This window comes from Elephas maximus, chromosome 9 (assembly GCF_024166365.1).
Source record: "Elephas maximus indicus isolate mEleMax1 chromosome 9, mEleMax1 primary haplotype, whole genome shotgun sequence".
In the NCBI taxonomy this organism is placed as follows: domain Eukaryota; kingdom Metazoa; phylum Chordata; class Mammalia; order Proboscidea; family Elephantidae; genus Elephas; species Elephas maximus.
Window position 1 is genome coordinate 97,939,661 of NC_064827.1, and position 23,900 is coordinate 97,963,560.

At 37.8% G+C, this 23,900-nt stretch overlaps 1 pseudogene; it reads left to right on the plus strand.

Annotated features, from left to right (window-relative positions):
• Nucleotides 1-1,491: 1,491 nt before the first annotated feature.
• On the plus strand, nucleotides 1,492-2,601 carry LOC126082502 (mitogen-activated protein kinase 3-like; annotated as a pseudogene).
• Nucleotides 2,602-23,900: the final 21,299 nt, after the last annotated feature.

A 23,900-nucleotide genomic window follows, 5' to 3' on the forward strand; every position in this document is an offset into this window, starting at 1 on the left:
AGCCTATGGCAAGTGCTATTTAAGACACGGACCCTTCTTTAAGTGGCTTCAACTTTAAAACTGGAGCTGTGTAGTTAGCAAACAGTACTGCTAGATGATATAGGATAAGCACTAAGATGCCAAACAATTTTGAAGTTGAGTGATCACATACGGCTATTTTCATAGAGGCAGTGGAATTTAACCTGAGATTGAATAAGATGGTGTTGCATTATAAAAGAGGAATAAATATATATAAAACCCATTGAGTCAATTCTGACTCATAGAGACCCTATAGGACAGTGAGAACTGCCTCATAGGGTTTCCAAGGAGCAGCTAGTGGATTTGAACTGCCAACCTTTGAGTTAACAGCTGAACTCTTAACCACTGTGCTGTCAGTTTGTCATGCTGTAGCGGCTTGCGTGTTGCTTTGATACTGGAAACTTTGCCACCGGTACTTCAAATGCCAGCATGGTCACCCTTGGCGGACAGGCTTCAGCAAAGCTTCTAGACTAAGACAGACTAGGAAGAAGGGCCTGGCAGTCTACTGCTGAAAATATTGGCCAGTGAAAACCTTATAACATTAGAACATTGTCTGATATAGTGCCAGAAGATGCACCCCTCAGGTTGAAAGACACTCAAAATACGACTGGGGAAGCATTTCCTTCTCAAAGCAGAAAAAACAAAAACAAAAACTTGTTGCCACTGAGTCTATTCCAGCTCATAGTGGCCTTATAGGACAGAGTAGAACTGCCCCATAGGGCTTCCAAGGAATACCTGGTGGATTTGAACTGCTGGCTTTTATGGTTAGCAGCCAAACTCTTAACAACTATTCCACCAGGGTTTCCCCTCAAAGTAGAGTCAACCTTAATGATGTGGACGGAGTCAAGCTTTTGGGACCTTCATCTGGTGATGTGGCATGATTCAAAATGAGAAGAAACAGCTACGAACATCCATTAATAATTGAAACGTAGAATGTACAAAATATGAATCTAGGAAAATTGGAATTCACAAAAAAATGAAATGGAACACATAAAGATCACTATCCTAGGCATTAGTGAGCTGAAATGGACTGGTGTTTGCCATTTTGGATCAGACAATCATATGGTCTACTATGCTGGGAATGACAAATTGAAGAGGAATGAAGTCGTATTCATTGTCAAAAAGAACATTTCAAGATCTGTCCTGAAGTACAGCACTGTCAGTGACAGTATAATATTCATACACCTACAATGAAGACCAATTAATAGGATTATTGTTCAAATTTAAGCACCAAACACTAAGGCCATAGATGAAGATTTTTACCAACTTCTGCAGTCTGAAATTGATCAAACATGTAATAAAGATGCATTGATAATTACTAGCCTTTGGAATGCAAAAGTTGGAAACAAAGAGGGGTTGGGGGTATTGGGGTTGGTTGGCTGGGACCTGGCAGGAGGCTCCAGGATGACAGAGTGGGCAAGAATGGCCAGGACCTCAGGAGCAGATAAGGGGGAAGGGAGAGGAGGAGTGGAGATGTCAGCTGTGGCAACTGAGGAGGGCAGGGAGCCCCGAGGAGCTGATGAGGTCTGCCTGGGGGTCCTGGGGGAAGTGGAGATAGTGAAGGGGCAGTCATGTGACTTGGGCTTTCTAAGCTGCAGTACATCAGAGAGGACACCTACTATGGCACAGTCAGCTCAGCTTATGACCACTTGCGCAAGACTCGTGTGATCATCAAGAAGATCAGCCCCTTCAAGCATCACACCACTTCCAGCACAAGCTGCCAGAGATCCAGATATTGCTACATTTCTGCCAGAAGAATGTTATCGGTATCCAAGACATTCTGTGGGCAGCCACCCTGGAAGCCAGGAGGGATGTCTGCATTGTACAGGCCCCGATGGAGACAAACCTGTACAAGCTGCTCAAAAGCTGACAGCTGGGAAATGACCATGTCCACTATTTCCTCTACCAGATCTGTGGGACCTCAAGTATATTTGCTCAGCCAGCATGCTGCTCGGAAACCTAAGACCCTCCAACTTGCTCATCAACACCACCTGTGACCTTAAGATCTGTGATTTCAGCCTGGCCCAGATCCCTGGTCCTGAACAGGACCACACTGGCTTCTTGACAGAGTACGTAGCTACACACTGGTACTGGGCACCAGAGATCAAGCTCAACTCCAAGAGCTATACCCAATCTATTGACACCTGATCTGTGGGTTGCATCCTGGCTGAGATGCTCTCCAACCAGCCCATCTTCCCCGGCAGGCACTACTTGGATCAGCTTAACTAAATTCTGAGTTTCTGGGCTCCCCATCCTAAGAGGGCCTGAATTGTATCATCAACATGAAGGCTTGAAGCTACCTAGAATCTCTGCCCACCAAGACCAAGGTGGCCTTGGCCAAGCTCTTTCCCAAGTCAGACCCCAAAGCCCTTGAACAGGACATTGACCTTTAACTCCAACAAAGAGATCACAGTGGAAGAAGCATTGGCCCACCCCTACCTGGAGCAGTACTATCACCCCATGGATAAGCTGGTGGCTGATGAACCTTCGCCTTTAACATGGAACTAGATGATCTACCAAAGGAAGGTACTCATCTTCCAGGAGACAGCTCGCTTCCAGCCTGGAGCACCAGAAGACACCTAGTTTGGATGCTCCTGCTCCCTGGGGCCCAGCCCTGCCTCCTGTCTGCCCGTCCCCTGCTGAACTGTTAGAAAATGGACACTGTACCCAGCCCAGGCCCTGGCAGCCCTGACCAGGGCGGAGGGTGTGCCTGGCTACCTTCTCTCCCTGTGCTTAAGCTTCTTGTTTCAGGCAGGCCAAGGCCTTTTTTTCTCCCTTCCTCCCCCTTCAGGGCTTGAGAGATGCAGGTAACCCCAAAGCAAACTGCCCCATCCCCCTTGCTCTTCCTGCATTTACCCCAGCCATCTCAGTCTCTGGTAGTTCTGGAATCAAAGGGCCTTGACTGCCCCAGCACTTACTAAGAGGCGATGAGGGTGTGGAGACATTGAGTAGGGACTCTTGGCTATCCTTGCTCTGCTCAGTTGGTCAAAACCCAACCCCATGTTCCCTGAAGGAACATTTCTAAGTCTCAAGGGTTAGTTTCCCTGAGGAGCAGGGCCCAGGCCTCAGCCCATTCCCCCACAAAGCTGCCACATTTAAAGCCCTGCTGCCCCTGTGTTTGAGTGATCAGAAGTGGAGGTGGGGGCATATGGAGAGCCCAGGGACCCCTGTACACCTCCTTGTGCCTGTATCTAATATATAAATACAGAGATGTGTACATGGAAATAAAAAAGAAGGATTAGTAGCTGGAAAATATGGCCTTGGTGATAGAAACAATGCTGGAGATCACATGACAGAATTTTGCAAGACCAATGACTTCTTCATTACAAATACTTTTTTCATCAACATAAACAGTGACTATACACGTGGACCTCACCAGATGGAAAACACAGGAATCAAATTGACTACATTTGTGGAATGAGGTGATGGAAAAGCTCAATATCATCAGTAAGAACAAGGCCAGGGGCCAACTATGGAACAGATTGTCAGTTGCTTATATGTAAGTTCAAGTTGAAGTTGAAGAAAATTAGAACAAGTCCATAAGAGCCAAAGTACGACCTTAACTATATCCCACCTGAATTTATGGACCATCTCAAGAATAGACTTAACACATTGAACATAACGACCAAAGACCAGACCAGTTGTGGAATGACATCAAGGATATCATACTTGAAGAAAGCAAGACTTAATTAAAAAGACCAAGTGGATATCAGAAGAGACTGTGAAACTTGTTCTTGAATGTATAGTATCTAAGCAAAAGGAAGAAATGATGAAGTAAAAGATTTCAAAGGGTGGCTCAAGATGACAATGTAAAGAATTATAATGAAATGTACAAAGACCTGGATATAAAAAAACCAAAAGGGAAGAACACACTCTACATTTCTGAAGCTAAAAGAACTGAAGAGAAAATTCAAGTCTCAAGTTGCAATACTGAAGGATTTTACCAGGAAAATATTGAACATCACAGGAAGCATCAAAAGAAGATGGAAGGAATACACAGAGTCACTGTACCAAAGAGAACTGGTTGACATTCAGACATTTCAGGACGCAGCATTTGATCAAGAACCAATGGTACCGAAGGGAGAGTCCAAGCTGCACTGAAGGCATTGGTGAAAAACGAGGCTCCAGCAATTGAAGGAATACCAATTGGGATGTTTCAACAAATTGAAGGGAGCACTGGAGGTGCTCACTTGTCTATGCCAAGAATTTGGAAGATAGCTACCTGGTCAATTGACTGGAAGAGATCCATATTTGTACCCATTCCAAAGAAAGGTGCTACAACCAAACCCAAAACCAAACCCATTGCCATCGAGTCGATTATGACTCATAGCAACCCTAAAGGACAGAGTAGAATTGCCCTATATGGTTTCCAAGAAGCGCCTGGTGAATTTGAACTGCCAACCTTTAGATTAGCAGCTGAGCTCTTAACCACTATACCACCAGGGTTTCCAGAAATACAACAGAGTGTGGAAATTATCAAAAAATATTGTTAATATCATATGCAAGTAAAATTTTGCTAAAGATCATTCAAAAGCAGATGCAGCAGTACATCAATAGATTATTGCCAGAAATTCAAGCCAGATTCAGAAAAGAACGTGAAATAAGAGATATTATTGCTGTTGTCAGATGGATTATGGCTGAATGAAGAGAACGCCAGAAAGATGTTTACATGTGTTTTATTGACTATGCAAAGGCATTTGACTGTGTAGATCATAGCAAATTATGGATAACATGCAAAGAGTGGGAATTCCAGAACACTTAATTGTGCTCGTGAGGAACCTGTATATAGATCAAGTGGCAGACAGACATTTGAACCCAACAAGAGAATATCACATGGTTTAAAGTCAAAAAAGGTGTGTGTCAGGGTTATATCCTTTCACCATACACCATACTTATTCAACATGTACAGTGAACAAATAATTCTAGAAGCTGGACTATATGAAGAACAATGTGGCATCAGGGTTGGAGGAAGACTCATTAACAACCTGCAACATGCAGATGGCACAACTTTGCTTGCTGAAAGTGAAGAGGACTTGAAACACACTGATGAAGATCAAAGATTTCAGTATGTATCACACCTCAACATAAAGAAAACAAAAATCCTTACCACAGGACCAATAAGCAACATCATGATAAACAGAGAAAAGATTGAAGTTGTCAAGAATTTCATTTTACTTGGATCCACAATCAACACTCATAGAAGCAGAAGTCAAGAAATCCGAAGATGCATTGCATTGGGCAAATCTCCTGCAAAAGGTCTCCTTAAAGTGTTAAAATGTAAGTTGTCACATTAAGGGCTAAGGTGCACCTGACCCAAGCCATGGTGTTTTCAGTCACCTCATATGCATGTGAAAGCTGGACAATGAATAAGGAAAATGGAAGAAGAATTGATTTCTTTGAGTTATGGTGTTGGTGAAGAATATTGAATATACCATGGACTGCCAAAAGAAGGAACAACTCTGTCTCAGCTGAAGCATGGCCAGAATGCTCATTAGATGCTAGGATGGTGAGAATTCATCTCATATACATAGGACACGTTATCAAGAGGGACAAGTCCCTGAAGAAGGACTTCATGCTTGGTAAAGCAGAAAGTCAGTGAAAAAGAGGAAGACCCTCAACAAGATGGATTGACACAGTGACTGCAACAATAGGCTCAAACATAACAATGATTTTGAAGATGGTGCAGGACCTAGCAGTGTTTTGTTCTGTTGTACATAGGGTCTATGTGAGTTGGAACTGACTCGATGGCATCTAACAACAACATATATTACCTATGTAGTCTGATTTAATTATGTATGCAAAGAAAGATAAGAACAAGAATGAGGAGGAGGAAGAATTAGTAAAAAGAGGGGAAGAAAAAGAATATTAAGTAAAAGAATGAAAAAAGGAGAACAGTGGGGAAAGCCTGGGAAGGAAAGACAGAGCGACTAATTTATTATTATTATTATTCTATATGCTAGACGCTGAACTAAACATTCTTCAGGCATTGCTTCATTTTCTGTTCACAAAGTCCTAAGAGAAAAGGATTATTATAATCTCTGGTTTATAGATGAGGTAACTAAGTCCTAAAGAAAAAGTCCTAACTAGGTTAAATAGCTTATCCAAAGTCATCCATTCAAATAGCCAAAGAGGCAAGATTTGAACCTATGCCTGTATGCATGCAAAGTCCATATTTCTTAGAATGGAAAGGTCAGTGAGTGATTGAGTTTAAAACAATCAGAAAAATAATCTTCACAAAATCTTGGGCAATTCTTATCAATCATATCCAAGTCAGGAGCTAGTGAATGAGATCACAAGTAAAGCCCTTATCCATTATTTACTCTTCTACTCCAAGCACCTAGTACAGTGCCAACGATATTGTAAAGGTTTAAATGTATTTTAAATCCAATGATAATTTAAAAAGATCATTAGAAAAGTAATTTAAAAACAGTAAGTAGCATCACAGAAACAAAGAAACCTTCCAAAAATAGTGAAGACTGCTCAATGCCACAGATATTGCAAAATAAATAAATGAAGATTAAGAAAGACTGCTATATTTGGCATATAAAGGATTTTCATTCTCTTAATGGTGTTATTATCAATTGTTTTCTTTTTTTTTCTTTAGTCAATTTCATTAAGGAGTATTTTACATACAAAACTGGACCAGCTAGAGGGTACAATTTGATGAATTTTGACAGTTGTGTACACCCATGAACCACCACAAACAAAACAGAGAGTAGTTTCTTCATCCCCAAAATATTCCTTCATATAATGGTGTCTTCTAATAAATTGCTTAGCTTTAATTTACTCTAATTTTGATGATCACAATTTATTTTCATGAGTAGAATTACTTAGTTTTAATGTAGTCCAATGTATCAATCACTTCCTGTAGAGTTAGTTGGCCTTGCACTGTGTTTAAGAAAATGTTCTGTATTCCAAATTCATGAAAAAAATCTCACGTATTATCTTCAGATTTATTGTTTTGATATTTACAGTAATATACATGAGATCCAACTATCCCTCAGCTGTAGAAATTGGATGAAAATACAGTGTTTACACCTATATGAATACCTAATGTTGAAAAGGCTGACCATATCTAGTGTTAGTAAGCATGTGAAGCAACTGGAACTCTTCTGCACTACCAGTGGAATTTCAAATAGCCCACAATCATAAGGGAAAATAATTTTCAGTTTCTTAAAAAAGTTAGACACATACCAGCCCTAGGCCCAGGTATTCTATTTCTAGATTTTTACCAAGAGTGAGTGAAAGACTGTGTCCTTCCAAAGACTTAAACAGGAATGTTTATAACAACTTTATTTATAATAGTTAAAATCTTTAATTAGCTAAAACCTAAATAACCCAAATGTCCATCAGTAGGTGAAAGGATAAGCAAATCTGGTATATTCATAACATGGAATATTTTATATAGAAATAAAAGGAATAAATCTTTTGGTTGAAATATTCTTAAGATAATTATATTGTGATAGAAGCCAGACATAGGTACATACTCTATGGTTCCATTATACAATATTTATGCAAATACCAACTATAGTAACAGAATGCAGATCAGCAGTTGTTTGGGAATGGGGTAGGGTGGGTTGTAAGGAAAGAATTACAAGGAAACTGTTTGGGTGATGAACTTATTCACCGTCTTGATGTGGTAACAGTTCCATGGGTGTATACATATGTCAAAACTTATTAAATTATATACTTAAAACATATACAGTTCATAGCATGTCAGTTATACCTTAATAAATCTGTGAAAACTAGTTCTCTTGTACATATTCATACAATGGGACACTAAATAGCAATGAAAATGAGTAAACTACAGATCTATGCAGCAAAATAGGTGACTCTCACAGTGTTAAGCAAAAGAATCCAGGCATTAAAAGATATAGAGAGGCTAAATCTGTTTAAGGTACAATCCAAGAACCAACCTGTGGCATTAAAAGTCACAACCGTTTTAACCTTTTGGGAGGAAGAAAGAGGTAGTCTGCAAAAGAGCATAGGAGAGAAAGTCCTCAAGAGATGAAAGTGTCCTATTTCTTTTTTTTAAATAATGTTTTATTGTGTTTCAGTAAAAGTTTACACAGCTAGTTAGGTTCCCATTTAACAATGACAACACATATTGTTCAGAGATACTGGTTACACTTTTCACAATGTTTCAACATTCTTATTAATTTCCTTCTGAGTGTTTCACTTCCAGTAATTTGGTTTTCCTATCCCCTTGCCTTATCATTTTTGCTTTAAAGTAATTGTTGACCATTTGGTCTCACATAGATGGTTTTTTAAAGAAAATATCTTATTTCTTGACTGCAGTGGTGTTTATGTGGCTGTTTGCTTTATAGTACTTCATTTACATTTATGTTGAACATTTATGCTTCTTTTGTGCACTTTAGTACATCATACTTCAATTACAATATACATGTATATATTACAAGTGAAAAACAAAAAAGAGGCTATGAAGGACTTCTATTGAGACTATTTCAACAAGTGATGTAGATGGAAGTCTATCACAAAGAATGTGGAAATAATGAAATGTAAATAGCAAATATAAGCAATTTTTTCAAGATATACTTGAAATAAAATAGAAAACCATAGGGTAAAATTCAAGGATTTAATAGTACTTTAAAAATTAAAAGAAGCCCTGGTGGCATTGGAGAGACCAAGACAATATGACGTAGTAATTAAATGCATGTGCTAGGGAATTAGCCACCTTTCAGTACAAATTCTGGCTCTGGGCCTTACTAGTTAGGACTCAGAGAAGTTATTTAACTCATTTTTCCTCACATATATAGTAGGGATAATAATATGTTTCTCACAACAGTTTTAAATGCAGTACTGTAGAGCTTAGCATGGAGTGTAATACCTACTAAGCTCTTAAAAAGTATCAGCAATTATTTAATTGTAACAGAAATTACTTGCACTTAGAGAAAAAATTGTTGCAAAGGGATTACGAGAGTTGATTAGAACTCAGACTTGGTCCCTGCCAGGATGCTGCTGAGGAACAGAAAAACAAGCAGAAAGATTGGCATTTACACAGGGATGGAGTGACAAAATGTGAGACTGATGTTGTGAGATAAAATATTGTAGGGCTAGAGGCTAAAGAGCTGGGCTGAAAACCTCTTACAGACAGATTTAAGTCTTCAATTCCTTCCCAGTCTTCAAGGGTCTAGGAGAAAAAGACACACCAAGCTCTTAGTTGAAACCCCTGGAGGACCACATGTTAGGAACAGGGGCAAAGGAGAGGTAAACTGAGTCTTAACAAAACTGCAACCTAGACCAGAACCAGCTTAATCCCTGATTGAATTGAGGTTATCCACCTGAATTTGAGCCCTGGTGGAGCAGCAGTTAAAGTAAATGACTGCTAAACAAAAGGTCAACGGTTCAAAACTCCAATGGCTCTGAGGGAGAAGGATGTGTCAGTCTGCTTCCATAGAGATTTACTGTCTTGGAAAGCCAGTGAGGTTGTTATGAGTCGGAATCGACTTGACAGCAGTGACATTGGTTTGGTTAATAGAGAAGAGGTGAAACCTCTCTGATGAAAGATAACATGTGGATTTCCTATGCTCCTTTTATACTCAATACCTAGTAGAGAACAAAAGTATAGAACAAAAATATTACTAAAAATTACTAGACATACAAAAATGAATGATCAAATGATTAATAACTAAGAGAAAAAATAGACAATAGAAACAGACCAACAGATTATGGAGACCACTGATGATCCAGACAGACAATACAGATAAGCCAACAAAAATTGTAAAGTAACTGTGAGTAATATAGTCAAAATAGTAAAAAAAAAAAAAAAAAAAGAGGAAGAAGATAAATAAAATAGCATAAAGTATATATTTTAAATAAAAAATATAAAAATAATAACAAAACTAATGAGATACAATGAAAGAGACATTTTTAAATATATTAAAAAGCAATAATGCCAATGGAGATAATGAGAAGCCCAAACATATAACTAATAAAAATTCAAGCAGGTCCTCAGAGGTCAATTTATAGCAAAAGATGGCACATCAAAAAAGAAGAAAGGGACAAAATCAAAACATTAGCTACACAACTTGAGCAAATAGAAAGAACAGCAAAAGAAGCCCACAGCCACCAGAAGAAAGGAAATAATAAAGATCAGAGGAGAAATAAATGAAATAGAGAATAGAAAAACAATAGAAAGAATCAGCAAAACCAAAAGTTGGTTCTTTAAAAGGATCAACAAAATCTACAAACCTTTGGCCAAACTGACAAAAGAAAAATGGGAGAGAATGCAAATTACCCAAATAAGAAATGAAATGGGGGACATTACAACAGACCCAACTAAAAAAGGATCATAACAAATTTGAAAACCTAGAGGAAATAGACAAATTTCTAGAGACACACTACCTACTCAAACTAATACAAAATGATGTTGAAAATCTGAACAGACCCATAACAAGAGAAGAGATTGAAAAGATAATAATAATAAAAAACTCCCAACAACAACAACAAAAAGCCCTGGCTTAGATGGCTTTACTGGAGAATTCTACCAAACATTCAGAGAAGAGCTTACACCAGTACTACTTAAACTATTTCAGAACATAGAAAAGGAAACGGTACTTCCAAATTCATTTTATGAAGCCAGCATAACCCTGATATCAAAACCAGGCAAAGACACCACAAAAAAGGAAATTACAGACGAATATCTCTCATGCATATAAAGGCAAAAATCCTAGCCAATAGAATTCAGCATCATAGCAAAAAAAAAAAAAAAAAATACACCACAACCAAGTAGGATTCATGCCAGGTATAAAAAGGTAGTTCAATATTAAAAAGTCAATCAACATAATCTGCCACATAAATAAAAAGAAAGAAGAGAATCACATGATCATCTCAATCAACACAGAAAAAGCATTCAACGAAATCCAACACGCATTGCTGATAAAAACTCTCATTAAATAGGTATAAAAGGAAAATTTCTCAACATAATAAAGGGCATATATGCAAAACCAATGGCCAACATCATTCTTAATGGAGAGAGGCTGAAAACAATCTCCTTGAAAACAGGAACAAGACAAGGATGCCCAATGTTAAATACTCCTATTTAACATTGTGTTGGAAGTCCTAGCTAGAGCAATAAGGCAAGAAACATGAATAAAGGGCATCCAAATTGGTAATGAAGTTGAACTCTCCCTATTCGTGGGTGATATGATACAATACATACAGAACCTAAAACACTCCTTGAAAAAGCTACTGGAACTAACAGGAAGATTCAGCAGAGTAGCAGGATACCAGATAAATATAAAAAATCAGTTGGATTCATATACACCAATAAAGAGAATGATGAAAAGAAAATCAGAAAAACAATACCATTTATAATACCCCTAAAAAAATAAAATACTTGGGAATAAATCTAACCAGGGATGTAAATGACCTCTACAAAGAAAACTACAAAACGCTACTGCAAGAAACCAAAAGAGATCTACATAAATGGAAAAACATACCATGCTCGTGGATAGGTAGACTCAAAATTGTGAAAATGACAATTCTACCCAAAGCAATTTACAAATACAATGCCATACCGATCCAAATACCAACAACATTCTTTAAAGAGATGGAAAAATTTATAATTAACTTTATATGAAAAGGGAAGAAGCCCTGGATAAGTAAAGCACTACTGAAGAAGAACAAAGTAGGAGGACTCTCACTACCTGACCTCAGAATCTACTAGACAGCTATGGTAGTCAAAACAGCCTGGTACTGGTACAACTACAGATACGTTGACCAATGGAACAGAATTGAGAATCCAGATGTAAATCCATCCACCTATGGTCACCTGATCTTCAACAAGGGCCCAAAGTGCACCAAATGAGGAAAAGACAGTCTTTTAAACAAATGGTGCTGGCAAAATGTCCATCTGCAAAAAAATGAAGCAGGACCCATACCTCAGACCATATACAAAAACTAACTCAAAATGGATCAAAGACCTAAATATAAAGACAAAAACCATAAAGTTCATAGAAGAAAAAATAGGATCAATGCTAGAAGCCCTAAAACACAGGATTAAGAGGATACAAACCACAACCAACAACACACAAGCTCCAGAGGATAACTAGGATCTTCTAAAAATTAAACACTTATGCTCAGCAAAAGAGAAAAAAAAAAAAAACCTACAGACTGGGAAAAAAAATTTGGCTATTACAAATTAGACAAAGATCTAATCTCTAAAATCTACAAGAAAATCCAACACCTCTACAACAAAAAGACAAATAATCCAATTACGAAATGGGCAAAGGAAATGAACAGATCCTTCACCAAAGAAGACATTCAAGTGGCCAATAGACACATAAGGAAATGCTCACCATCTCTAGCCATTAGAGAAATGCAAATCAAAACCACAATGAGATACACATCTTACCCTGGCATTACTGGCATGAATCAATAAAACAGAAAATAACAAATGTTGGATAGGCTGTGGGGAGATTGGAACTCTTATGCACTGCTGGTGGGAAAGCAAAACAATACAACCATTTTGGAAAATGATATGGCCCTTCCTTAGAAAGCTAGAAATAGGCATACCATATGATCCAGCAGTCCCACTCCTGGGAATACATCCTAGAGAAATAAGAGTTGTCACACGAATAGACATATTGCAGGGTTGTTCATGATAGCAAAAGGATGGAAACAACTTAGATGCCCATTGACAGGTGAATGGATAAACAAACTGTGGTACAGTCACACAATGGGGTATTACACAACAATAAAGAACAATGACAAATCTGTGAAGCATCTCATAACATGGATGAATCTGGAGGGCATTATGCTGAGGGAAATAAGTGAATCACAAAAGGACAAATATTGTATGAGACCACTACTGTAAATACTCATGAGAGGGTTTACATACAAAAAGAAACAATCTTTGGTTGTTACTAGTGAGGGAGGGGTGGGGATGGAAAAACTCTTAATAGACAAAAGATAAGTGGTAACTCTGCTGAAGGGTAAGACAGTACACAATACTGGGGAAGCCAGCACAACTTGTACAGGGCAAGGTCATGGTAACTCCATGGACACATCCAAACACCCTGAGGGACCAAATTGCTGGGCTCAGGGCTATAGGGGCCATGATCTCGGGGAGTACCTAGCTCAATTGGCATAAGATAATTTATAAAGAATATGTTGTACATTCTACTTTGGTGAGTAGTGCCTGGGGTCTTAAAAGCCTGTTAGTGGCCATCTTGAATACTCCACTGCTCTCACCCCTTCAGGAGCAAGGAAGAATGAATAAAACTAAAGACACAAGGGAAAGATTAGTCCAAAGGACTAATGGATCACATCTACCGTGGCCTCCACCAGACTGAGTACAGTACAACTAAATGGTGCCCGGCTACCACCTCTGACTGCTCTGATAGGGATCACAATACAGGGTTCCCGACAAAGGTGGAGAAAAATGCAGAACAAAGTTCTAACTCAAAAAGAAAGACCAAACTTGCTGGCCTGACAGATACTGGAGAAATCCTGAAAGTATATCCCCTGGACACACTTTAGGCTCAGTAATGAGGCCACTCTTGAGGTTCACCCTTCAGCCAAAGATTGAACAGGGCCATGGAACAAAACAAGACTAAACGGGTGCACCAGCCCTGAGGCAGGGACTGGAAGGCAGGAGGGAACAGGAAAGCTGGTAATAGGGAACCCAAGGTTGAGAAGAGAGAGTGTTGATATGTTGTGGGGTTATTAAGCAATGTCATAGAACAATGTGTGTACTGTCTGATGAGAAACTAGTTTTTTCTGTAAACCTTCACCTAAAGTACTATAAAAAAATTCTAACCAAACAAAATGATCAAGAATCAGTATTTAAAAAAAAAAAAAAGTAAAAAAATGTTTTCAGATCAAAAATGCACTCTAAGAATCAAGAAGAATTAATAAAATTTTAGGTGTGTAAATTTTTAGGTATATAATTCTATGTCTAGATATGTTGTATAAAAAACATGAAGCAATAACAGAAAATCTTAAAAAGTATGAGAAGGAAAAAGGTGCATTTCCTATGAAAGACTACCAAACTAACAGCAATCTAAAAGCAATAATAGGTGTCTGAAATCAATGGAGAATTACTTCCAAAGGCAGAGGGAGAAAAATGACAATTTTGGATTTTAAACCCAAATATATTTTCATTCATAAATTAAGACAGAACTAAAAGATTTTAAGATATACAAAAAATAAGAATTAGTAAGAAGAAATATAAATAAAAACATGTTGTTTTCATATACACACACAACATTGAAAAAAATGATCACTTGCTAGGTCACAAAGGAAGTTTTAATACATTTTATAGAACAGATGTCATATAGAGCATGTTCACCAATCATAAGGCAATTAAAATAAGAATAAAAAAAGGGAAGATAGTTGAAAATACTCTGTATGTTTTGAAACTAAAAAGTGGATTCCTAAGTGAACTATAAAGAGGAAATTACAATGGAAATGTCTAAATGTTTCTAAATAAGCACTAAAACTTGTGAAATAAAACTGAAGCAAACCTTAGATGGAAAGTTACAAAGACATTTATTTTAAAAATTAGATAAGTATTAAAAAAAATTGAGTTGATTACTCAGCTCAGTGAATTAGAAATCCTACACCCAAATAACATAGAATAAAATAAAAATTAAAAGCAGAGATAAATAAAATAGACTAAACCAAAGAACTGGAATACAAAAAAATACTTGTTTGAAGAATTTCTTAAGCACAAGAAAGCATAAATCTTAAAAAGAATAGTCTTATAAATTCAACTAAATTAAAATTAAGCCCTTCTATTCAATAATGACACCATAAACCAACCTTAAGACTAGTTTTTGATTTGGAGAAAAATATTATTATCAATATTTGAAAAATGATCAAAGCTAAACACAAGTATCTCAAGGAATAGAAAACTAAAATGAACAAATATATATATAAATTAAAGCAGCTAAGAGAGTTCATTTCACATATAAGAATGCAAAAAAACTTTGAAAGCCTGATAATAATCACTCCGTGAGTGCATGAATTTCTGTGTGGGTGTGTTTCTTGCTGCTTTCCCAGTACCCACAACAGTGCCTGGCTTATAGGAGCCACTCAGTAATACTGGTAGAATGAGTGAATAAATAGTATTGGTGAACATAAATGGAAGATAAAACGTCCAGTTACTCCAGCTGGCCTAGGAAACTTGATGCAATTACATTAGTGCTGCAATCAATCAAGTTGGAAGGTGTGCATTATCTCTCAACCCAGCTCTTCCATTACTATTATACACCCTGGAGGTACTGTTTTTATATATATTATTGAAAAATATCTCTAGATATTAATTCTCATCAAAAAGGAAACATTAAATAATCATTGTAGTTGTTAGGTGCCCTAGAATTGATTCCAACTTATAGTGACCTCATGCACAACAAAACAAAATACTGTCTGGTCCTGGGCCATTCTCACAGTCATTGCTATGTTTGAGCCCATTGTTGCAACCACTGTGTTAGTCTATCTCCTTGAGGGTCTTCCTCTTTTTTGCTGACCCTCTACTTTACCAAGCATGATGCTCTTCTCCAGGGATTGGTTCCTCCTGATAACATGTTCAAAGTAAGCAAGATGAAGTCTCACTATCCTTCCTAAGAAGCATTCTGGCTATACTTCTTCCAAGACAGATTTCGTTCATTCTTCTGGCAGTCCATGGTATATTCAATATTCTTCACCAATACCATAATTCAAAGGCATAAATTCTTCTCTGGTCTTCCTTATTCATTGTCCAGCTTTCACATGCATATAAGGTGATTGAAAACACCATGGTTTGGGTCAGGCGCACCTTAGTCCTCGAGGTAACATCTTTGCTTTTCAACATTTTAAAGAGGCCTTTTGCAGCAGATATGCCCAATGCAATATGGTTTTTTATATTTTAACTTCTGCTTCCATGGGCATGGCTTGTGGATTCAAGTAAAATGAAATCCTTGACAACTTCAGTCCTTTTTTCCATTTATCATGATGTTGCTTATTGGTACAGTTGTGAGGATTTTTGTTTCCTTTATGTTGAGGTGTAATCCATACTGAAGGCTGTGGTCTTTTATCTTCATCAGTAAGTGCTTCACGTCCTCTTCGCTTTCAGCAAGCAAGGTTGTATCATCTGCATATTGCAGGTTGTTAATGAGTCTCCCTCCAATCCTGATGTCACATTCTTCTTCACATACCCCAGGTTTTCACATTGTCTGCTCAGCATACAGATTGAACGAGTATGGTAAAAAGATACAACCATGACACATACCCTTGTTCTATATGAATGACTGCCTCTTGATCTATGTATACGTTCCACATGAGCACAATTAAGCACTCTGGACTTCCCATTCTTCTCAATGCTATTCATAATTTGTTATCATCCACACAGTCAAATGCCTTTGCATAGCCAAGAAATCACAAGTAAATATCTTTCTGGTATTCTCTGCTCTCAGCCAGGGTCCTTCTGACATCTGCACTGATGACCCTCATTCCATGACCTCTTCTAAATTTGGCTTGAATTTCTGGCAGTTCCCTGTGGATATACTGCTACAACAGTTTTTGAATTATCTTTGGCATAATTTTACTTGCATATGATATTAATGATATTGTTCAATAATTTCTGATTCATTTAGATTACCTTTCCTTGGAATGGGCAGATATATGGATCTCTTCTAGTCAGTTGGCCAGGTAACGGTCTTCCAAATTTCTTGGCATAGATGGGTGAGCACCTTCAGTGCTGCATCCATTTGGTGAAACATCTCAGTTGGTATTTCATCAATTCCTGGGCCTTTTTTTTTTTTTTTCACCAATGCCTTTAGAGCAACTTGGACTTCTTCCTTCAATATCATCGATCCTTGACCATATACAGCCTCCTGAAATGGTTTAATGTTGACTAATTCTTTTTGGTACAGTTACTCTGTGCATTCCTTACATCTTCTTTCCATGCTTCCTGCTTCATTCAATTTTTTGCCTATAAAAAAAACCTTTAATACTACAACTTGAGGTATGAATTTTTTCTTCAGTTCCTTCAGCTTGAAAAATGCCCAGCATGTTCTTCCCTTTTGGTTTTCTAACTCAAGGTATTTGCTCATTTAAGCTGCCTTTCAAATCTTCTGTTTATCTCTTTTACTTCATCATTTCTTCCTTTCTTCCTCTATGTTCAAGAGCAAGTTTCAGAGTCTCTTCTGACATTCATTTTGTTCTTTTCTGTCTTATTAATGACCTTTTAGTTTCTTCATATATGATGTCCTCACACAACTTGTCTGGCCTTCTTTCATTAGTGTTCAGTGTGTCAAATCTATTCTTGAGATGCTTTCTAAATTCAGGTGGGATGTACTCAAGGTCATGCTTTGGCTCTCAAAGACTTATTTTACTTTTCTTCATCTTCTACTTGATTATAGTATATTCATATTATGGAATATTATAAAAATAGTGAGAATGAAATAAAGTTGTATGTAACAAGACACACACACACAAACAGCTGCCATGGAGTCAATGATGACTTATGGCGACCCATGTGTGTCAGAGTAGAACTTTGCTCCCTAGTGTTTTCAGTGGCTGATTTTTTGTAAACAAATTGCCATGTCTTTCTTCCGGGACATTTCTGGGTGGACCCAAACCTCTAAACTTTCAGCTGGCAGCTAAGCACATTAAGTGTTTACATCACCCAGGTACTTCTATAACAATGTGGATTATCATAAATATAATAGAAAAAAAATCAAATTGCAAAAATGTATATCCAGGATGATACCACTTATGTAACATGGAAATGGTACTATACATTGTTTAAAGAAACACATACATGTTTTATTTGCATGAAAACTTGCACAGGGATGTTATTAGCCAAGTTTAGGGCAGTAATTACATTTGTGAAAAGAGGTAAGAAAATGGAATGGGACAGGAGAACATAGAGCTGTACGCTGTACATGACTCTAATTGTCATGAATATTTTTATTTGTTTAGATAAAAAATCTGAATCAATTATGACAAAATACACAAATTTATTAAAGCTGGATGAGCAGTACACGAATGTTCTTTAAATTAATCTCTATGCTTCTACATTAAGCTGAACTAGGAAGAAACTCCTAGCAATCTACCTAAAACAAATCAGCCATTGAAATTCAGATGTATCATAAAAGTTGGATTCCATCATGCATGGGGTTGTCATGAGTTGGGAACCAACTCAGTAGCAGCTAACAACAACATCAGCAAATGTTTTCTGTATGTTTGAAATACTTTTAATTTAAGATAAAGACATAAGAAAAAAAGAAATTGTGCCCTTGCACCAGACAAGTACAGTGTTTCTAGAAGGTGGAGTGCAACATCTGCTAAGCAAGAAGGAGGTAGAAATGGAAGTGGGGCTGAGTTTGATAATAAAAGGTCCATAGCCACTAGAAGGAAAATAAGAACTATGGTTACTAGTACAGGAAATATCCTGTCATATATATCGGCATATAAAATGCATGTTTATACCAGGAATGGGGTTAATAAAAAAGGTACTGGATCCAAAGAATGGATTGGGGTGCCACATACAACAAAGACAGGATCTTCTGGAAAAGGTTATGCAAGATTTCAGCATGGATCTTCTGGCAAATTAAAAGGTTTTGAAAACAAGGCTAACCCTAGTAACACTTGCTCTGAAGATGAAAACTAATAAATATGATTACTACCAGAGATGGGGTGATGTCATTAGGATAAAAAATTAGTAACTTGCTGATGGCCACACTGAAATGCCAGGGACTGAGTCGGCAGAAGCATCCAGTCTTTTCAAGCACTTTCTTCCCCACACAAGGAAATCTGTCTATACGTAGCCAAATGAAGATATAAGCTCTGGCTGGCATTGGCTCTGCCCTCTTGAACTTAGAGCTCAGTGAACTGTTTGATTGTGAGTAGCTTCTTTGGTTTTTAAACTGGTTAAATATGATGAAAAATCTGTGCACAAACTTACAAATGAATCACAGAAGGACAAAGGCCTTCAAAATGGACATTTCAAATGAGCTAAGTAGGCGAAGGAGCCAGCAAGTAATTGTTCATATTTCATGGGGACTTGGTTTTTCATGAATTCTTCTCAGTGTCATCTTTCATACATATTACAGTGTTGGTTCATTAAAATTCCTGATGCAGTGCTGAACCTGGTCAGACTGAAATGGGGCTGACAAACCTCATGTCTGCCGCACAGATAACCAGACCTTATGAAGGTGAAATTAGTTTTCAGGAGCTGTACTGCTCACTTGATTGATTCCGTCTTAGAAGTCATATGACTTAATGTTTCCTGCTTCGGCTGCCTCTGTCATGCAAACATGACCTGATAACACATTGTCAGGAGCGCTCCAGAGAACTAACAGCAATCTAACATCTTTCTACTGAGTGTGAAGTTCCATCTCAAATGTGCATATTTGATAAGCAGCTCATCTTCTCTCTGTCCTTTTCATTTTCAGGAAGTTAATCTTCTCTGCTCTGGCGAGTGCAGTGCAGGAATGAGGTGGGCAGACATGCCGCAGGTGGCCCCAAGCTCCAGCACATGGGGGAGCTCACTGTCTAGGGGCCAACGTGTCCAGGCATCACTACCAAGAGGCAGTCAAGCAGGGAGTGACATGGCAGCCCCACCATTGTGTTCAACAGAGACAGCCTTTCCTTTCCAAGGACTCAGAGGAAGGAAACAAAATCAGGGCATTCCATTACTGAGTGTTACTAGGATTTGTTGTCCCAGATTCATTTAACCATTTATCCACCAAAGCAAAATCTATACCGTAGGTCCAATCTAAAGTACAAACTCCCTCTCTCTGAATTAGAAGTGGCTGTAACCAAAAGCTTGGCAGTTCGAAGCCACCCAATGGTGCCACAAAAGAAAGGCCTAGCCTTCTGCTTCTGAAAAATCAGCAATGGAAAACCCTACAGAAGAGGGGTTCATACCACCAAGAAAGCAGCACCAGAAGCAGAGCATGTCCTTTGGGCCCAGGGTCCCTGTGCCTGAGAAGCTCCTCGACCATGGGAAGATTGAGGACAAGGACCTTGCTCCAGAACGAACCAGAGAAGAATGGCACTCTCAGCAAAAGCTAAGTACTTGCATATATTTTACCATGCCCCCAGCCCTAAGCCAGCTTCAGCAGATGTTGATTTTCCTGTCCGTGAGATAGGCCCTATTGAGGGCTTAGAGCCATCCTCCTGGCCTTGGAGAAGGAATAAATTCACAACTGGGGGAAAAGATAATTTGCCAGCTCTACGAACTGGGAGAGCTCAGGACAGAAGCAGCTCCTGTCCAGGCATAAACGGTCTGTGGACTTTGAGTACCTTTCCCCCTTCATGGACCTGTATGGGCCTATTTCAGGAGATGATGCCCTTGTTGGCAGGCTACAACTGTTTCAGTTGTGTGGTAGAGAGGTGGGTGTTTGCTGTTTGACACTGCTTTGCCTATTAAACAGGGTCCTCAGCTACCCACATCAGAGGCCTAAGGACTGGTGGCTCCACTCAGATCACCCAGCCACCCACTACAGAGGTCCAAGGATAAGTGATACCTTGCAGTCCTTACAACCAAAAACATTGGGTGCCCATGGTCCGTCTGCAAACCCCACCCACCTACATGTACGCCCTAGGGAACAGGGATGCACTTTCCTCAGAGACACTTGGAGAATGACCCTCAGTCCTCTGCCTTGTTCAGAGCATGACCCCCTGCTGCAACCAGATACTAATACCTACACCAATCACCCTGCCCCTCTAAGACTGTAGGACAGAGCCTGTACCACACACTTGATGATGAATTACCTGGACACCAGAGCTGAATTCATACAAGAAAAGTGAATAGACTCCTAGACTGATACACCTGATAAAAGCTCTAGCCATCTGGGGACCAGATGTCAGAGCTCCAAAGGTGAAAATAATCAGGCTAGCTCACTCAAGCAACCCATTTGGGCATATCAAAACAGAACAAAGCAAGAAGATACAATACAGCAAGCAAACATAAAATAAACTAATATGAAAACTTATAGATGGCTCAGAGACAACAGTCAAGACCAAGTAACATAAAGAAACAGACCATGATCCCTTCAACAAGCTCTCAAAACAAAGAATCAAGGGATGTTCTAGATGAAAATGCCTTTCTGGAATTACTGGAAGTAGAATACAAAAGATTAATATACAGAACCCTTCAAGACATCAGGAAGGAAATCAGGCAATACACAGAATAAGCCAAGGAACACACAGATAAAGCAGCTTAAGAAATTAAAAAGGTTATTCAGAACACAATGAAAATTTAATAAGCTGGAAAAATCCATAGACAGACAGCAATCAGAAATTCAGAACATTAACAATAAAATTACAGAATTAGACAACTCGGTAGAAAGTCAGAGGAGCAGGATTGAGCAAGTGGAAAGTAGAATTTGTGAACTTGAAGATAAAGCACTTGGCACCAATATATGTGAGGAAAAATCAGATAAAAGAATTTTAAAAAATGAAGAAAACTTAAGAATCATGTGGCACTCTATAAAGAGAAATGACCTACAAGTTATTGGAATTCCAGAACAGGGAGGGATAACAGAAACTATGGAGAGAATTGTTGAAGATTTGTTGGCAGAAAACTTCCCTGATATAGTGAAAGATGAGAAGATAGCTATCCAAGATGCTCATCAAAATCCACATAAGGTAGGTATTAAAAGAAAGTAACCAAGACATACAATAATCAAACTTGCCAAAACCAAAGGTAGAGAATTTTAAGAGCACCTAGGGATAAACAAAAATTAACTACAAATGAGACTCAATAAGAATAAGCTCAGAATACTTGGCAGAAACCACACAGGCAAGAAGGCAATGGGAGGATTTATATTAAAAGTTGAAGGAAAAAAAAAATTGCCAGCCAAGAATCATATATCCAGGAAAACTGTTTCTCAAATATGAAGGTGAAATTAGGACATTTCCAGATAAACAGAAGTTTAGGGAATTTGTAAAAACCAAACCAAAACTACAAGAAATACTAAAGAGAGTTCTTTGATTAGAAAATCAATAATATCAGTTATCAACCCAAGACTAGAACACTTGGGAGAGCAATCAGATGTCACCCCAGACAGTGAAATCATAAAAATAAATCAAGATTAAAAAAAAAAGGCTCAAAACAGTGAAACAACGATGTTATTATGTAAAAGAAGACAACATTAAAATGATAAAAGCGGGCTAAGAAATGTAGTCATAGATCTTTCATATGGAGAGGAAGACAAGGTGATACAAAGAAATAAAAGATAGCTTTACATTTAGAAAAATAAGGGTAAATATTAAGGTAACCATAAAGGAGACAAACTATCCTACACATCAAAAGAAAATACAAGAAAAAAATAGAGACTCAGCAGAAACAAAATCAACAACAGTGAATATAAGGAAAAGACAATATATAAACTACTCAGCACAAAAAATTAAGTGGGAAAAAAACACTGTCAACAAAGCACAAAAAAAGACATCTAAATGATAGCACTAAATTCATGCCTATCCATAATTATGCTGAATGTAAGTGGATTAAATGCACCAATAAAGATACAAAGAGTGGCAAAATGGATTAAAAAACATGCTCCATCTACATGCTGCCTTAAGAGACACACCTTAGACTTAGAGACACAAACTAAAACTCAAAGGATGGAAAAAAAATATATCAAGCAAACAACAATCAAAAAAGAGCACGAGTGGCAATATTAATTCCTGATAAAATAGACTTTAAAGTTAATTCCATCGTAAAGGATGAAGAAGGGACAATATACCAGGAAGATACAACTGTATTAAATATTTATGCACCCAATCACAGGGCTGCAAAATACATGAAACAAACTCTATCAGCTTTGAAAAGTGAGATAGACAGCTCCAAAATAATAGCAGGAAACTTCAACACACCACTTTTGGTGAAGGACAGGACATCCAGGGGGAAGCTCAATAAAGACCCAGAAGATCTAAATGCCGTGATCAATCAACTTGACCTCATGGATATATACAGAACACTCCACCCAACAGCAGCCAAGTGTACTTTCTTTTCTAATGCACATGGAACATTCTCTAGAATAAGCCACATATTAGGTCATAAAGCAAGCCTTTTTTTTTTTTTCAGCAGAATCCAAAACATTGAAATATTACAAAACATCTTCTCTGACCACAAGGAGATAAAAGTAGGACTCCATAAAAGAAAAAACAGGGAAAAGAAATGAAACACTTGGAAACTGAACAGTACCCTGCTCAAAAACGACTGGGTCTTAGAAGACATTAAGGATGCAATAAAGAAACTCATAGAATCCAATGAGAATGAAAACACTTCCTATCAGAACCTTTGTGACATAATGAAAGCAGTGCTCAGAGATCAATATATATCATAAATGCACACATCCAAAAAGAAAAAAGGGCCAAAATCAAAGAATTATCCCGACAACTTGAACAAATAGAAAGAGAGCAACAAAAGAAACCCTCAGGCACCAGAAGAAAGCAAATAATAAAAATTTGAGCAGAACTAGATGAAATTGAAAACAGAAAAACAATTGAAAGAATTAAAAAGACCAAAAGCTAGTTCTTTGACAAAATTGATAAACCATTGGCCAAACTGACAAAAGAAAAACAGGAGAGGAAGCAAATAACCCAAATAAGAAATGAGATGGGTGATATTACAACAGACCCAACTGAAATTAAAAGGATCATATCGACTACTATAAAAAAACTATAACAAATTTGAAAACCTAGAATAAATGGATGAATTCCTAGAAATAAACTACCTACCTAAACTAACACAAACAACTAAATAGACCCATAACAAAAGAAGAGATTGAAAAGGTAATCAAAAAACTCCCAACAACAACAACAATAACAAAAAGCCCTGGCCTGGACAGCTTCACTGTAGAGGTCTACCAAACTTTGAGAGAAGACTTAACACCACTACTACTAAAGGTATTTCAGAGCAT